We start from the raw sequence: 3,799 nt of genomic DNA, 5'->3' as shown, positions 1-3,799 counted from the left end.
TTATATCACTTGAACCTCATAATGACCCCAGGAGGTCAGGATTATTTTTGAGCCCCATTTTTCAGGTGAGGAAACAGGCACAGAGAAGTGGTGACTTTCAGATCCAAAGTGACAGAGGAGAAATTCAAACCCAGGTCCGTCAGTTCTCTGGAGAGGAGGAGTCCTTATCTGGAGATGAAAACTAACTGCATGGCTGTGTGACAATCAGCCGTGACCAGACATGGACATGACTAGTCCAGGGTCTTGTGGGTTCAGGTCTCAGCCACACCACTGTTCTGCTGTGTGACTTTGGGCAAGGCCCATCCCTCTCTGGACTTCTGGTTCCTCATCTGTGAAGTATGTGTGTGTGTGTGTGTGTGTGTGCTGGATTCCCTCAGTGGTTCATTCTGGAATTTGGCATTTTAGCCTTGGGATCCGGGATGGATCTGTTTTGAAGGGCACTGGGAAGGGATGAGCAAGTGGAGGGTGGAGCTCTGGCCCAGGAGTTGGGATCCTTGGACGCACCTCCTGTTTGGGCGTCAGCGCGTGGGGCTCGGGGGATCGTGGGAAGGTGTGGGCTGTAAGGGAAGGAGAAGGGACCAGATCGAGGACAGGTATGGGGTGAGGGGCTGGCCCTTGGGCCTGGGAAACTTTCCCTCTGCTGCCTAACACAGAGGGGAGTTTTTCTTGGCAGGAAACATCCTCATCAATCAGCAGCAATGGGGGGCGATGGGGGCTGACAGGCGGCTACTCTCTGCAGGCCAGGCTTGAGGCAGACTCATAAATCCCGCCGGAAGCTGGGCTGTAAATTCCTGGGATTCACACTCGGCCACTTGGAGGACAGAGGCATTGAGGCTGTGGGACAGGCTGCTCCTCCCTGGGCAGCACAGGTGGAATAGCTCATTCACCGGCCTGGGGGGCTCAGACAGCCTCCCCTCCAGCCTCTATGGGAGATGCGGCTGCCGACTCTGCGTGACACGTCAGGCCCAGCCTGAGCCCTCTCTGTCCAGACCCCGGATACCTCTGCCTTCAGTCTCAGCCATTCCTGTGTCCCGGCCTGATCTGGCCTGAATCACACCAAGGGGTCACACGTGTGGACACTTTCTGTGTCCTCTGAGTTCTCATGGGGGCCTGTGCCAGGAGGGACCACCCCACTTACTGCATAGCAGCTTCTCCTGCCACTCCTTATGATGGTCTGTCTTGGTGATGATGAGGATGAGGTGGGAACTGGGGCCCAATCTGTGTATTTCTCATTCTCGGGGGTCTGGGGTCCTAAAACCACTGCCTCTCAGAGAGGGAAGGGCCTCAGAGATGCTCTGGCTCAGGGCCACAGTCATTTGTCAGCTTCCACCAGGACTTTGTCATACTCAGATGCTAGCCTTTCCTCTCATTTACTTAATATTTTTCTTTAAACTGGCTCACTTTTAAAATTTAAATGTGTTGGGGCTTCCCTGGTGGCGCAGTGGTTGAGAATCTGCCTGCCAGTGCAGGGGACACGGGTTCGAGCCCTGGTCTGGGAGGATCCCACATGCCGCGGAGTAACTAGTCCCGTGAGCCACAACTACTGAGCCTGCGCATCTGGAGCCTGTGCCCCGCAACACGAGAGGCTGTGATAGTGAGAGGCCCGCGCACCACGATGAAGAGTGGCCCCCGCTTGCCACAACTAGAGCAAGCCCTCGCACAGAAACGAAGACCCAACACAGCAAAAATAAATAATTAATAAACTCCTACCCCCAACATTTTCTTTAAAAAAAAAAAATTTAAATGTGTTAAGCCTTGTCTTAAGCAATGTTTGTGAAGTCAGGGGTCTGATGTGCTAGTTAAATACACACAAACACACACACACATACGTGAGAGTATATACATGAAAATAAATACATAGTTAAAATAGCAGATGCCCATCTCTGTGTATTATCTAAAATAGTCTTATATCTCACCAACGATGCATGCACCATTCTTTGAGAACAGTGGCTCTGGTCTTCTTCCCCTATTTTACAGACAAGAAAACCAAGAGCCAGAGAGGTATGGGCACTTGCCCAAGGTCACACAGCACTGGGATTATCAGCCAGACAAGCTGACTCTCGCCTAGTGCTTATTTTACAGGAGCACGCTCATTGTTTGTGATGGGACTGGTCAGGGTGCGTAGGCTTTCCTTTCTCCAGGAGCACAGTTGGATTTCCAGAAGCCTTTTGGAGACCAGGTCCTGACACAGAGGAGTACACTGAAAGGTGGGCTTCCTGGCAGCAGGAAGGCAGGCAGGCGGGCATTCTGGGTCCCCTGGTGGGATCAGGCACTGGCCTTCCTCTCTGTCTGCCCTTCTTCTTGGTGCCCAGGGCTCCTGCAGTGTCTTACGACTGGTGGGGAGGTGGGGAAAGGGATCCCAGGGGAGGGAGAGAGCAGGGCTCCTGCAGCAGCTCTTCCCAGGGGAGCTGCTTACTGAGACGATAATGAGTGGCACCAGCTCCCAGGCTGGCAAGGAAGGTGGCCTCATTAGCGAGCGTCTTCCCCTCCACCACCTCCCCCTTCCTAACTTCGGGCTTCTGCCACCTGTACTGCCACTGCTGCCACCATCATCACCCCGGAGATGCGGCAAGATGGCTCTTGCTGGGGACGAGGCTGCCGGCTCCCGGGGAGCCAGGAAGGAGATGTGAGTGCAAGGCAGCCAGGGTGTATGGGTGTGTGTACACCGCACACACACGGCCCATGTGCTCCCCCCAACATGCTCACGCACCAGTGCATGCATACTGTTAGATGTGCACATATAGGTTTATGCACACCACACACAGAACACAGAGACATATATATTTACATCCAAACAGACTTGCATGGTAACGAGGTCTACCCAGACTCACAGTACAAGCACAGAGACTCAGTAGAGACCTGTCCACACACAGAGCGAACCTGAATGTGAAGACATACGATGCACACGTGTGCATGCCCACTCAGGGCGTAGACACACGGCCACACCAAGAGACTCGTATGCATATTTACAACAACATCCTGACGTGTCTCCACGTTCAGGAGCGCACGTGGAGTTGTACACAGTCTTGTACATGTTGACGAGCCAGCAGACGGGACATGCGCTTTTGTGCGCAGGGACAGCTATGTGCACACATACATGTTACAGAGTGCACAAGTGGTATGCTTTTCTTGGAATCTAACAAGGCCTGAAGTGCTGGGACTGGTTAATTCCCTGGGGGAAGTGAGCAGACAGGAGCTGAGGACACATTTAATTAATTCTTCTCATTCCTGACAGAGGGAGAGAGGGATGGATGGAGAGAGAGAGAGAGAGAGCAAAAGGAGCAGCTGGAGGGGTACAGGTGAAGGGGGGGTGGGAGCAGGTGTGAGAAGTCCTCAGGGCCCAGGACATTAACCCTTTCAGCTCAGGGCAGGCCCAGGACCCCATCACTCAGCCCCAATCACCAAACCAGGTGGGTCCTTTAAAGTCAAGTGTTTGGGCTGATGTAGAAATCTTGCAGATCCTGGGATGGGAAACTCAGCCCATCTTTCACTTGATTCCAGTGAGTGGAAATCTGCCCCCCTGAACCTCTCACCTCAGCCCCACTCTGCTCTGTGGGTCTCTCAGCTCAGGGGCCGTGGAGGCTCCCCTTTCACAGGGCCAGTGTGGGGGAGACACAATGGCCCAAGGAGGCCCCTCCTGGACATCAGTACATCTGCCTCCCCCCAACCCTGATCTCAGGCAGGGTGGACAGGGGCTCTGAGGAAGAGAAAGGGTGCGTGTGTGGGGTGTGTGTGGGAGGAAGACAGAGACACAGGGACCAGAGATGAAAGAGATGGGAACACTAAGGAGAGACAAAGA

Source organism: Phocoena sinus, chromosome 2 (genome assembly GCF_008692025.1).
Source record: "Phocoena sinus isolate mPhoSin1 chromosome 2, mPhoSin1.pri, whole genome shotgun sequence".
NCBI lineage: Eukaryota > Metazoa > Chordata > Mammalia > Artiodactyla > Phocoenidae > Phocoena > Phocoena sinus.
This window is presented reverse-complemented; position numbering follows the sequence as displayed.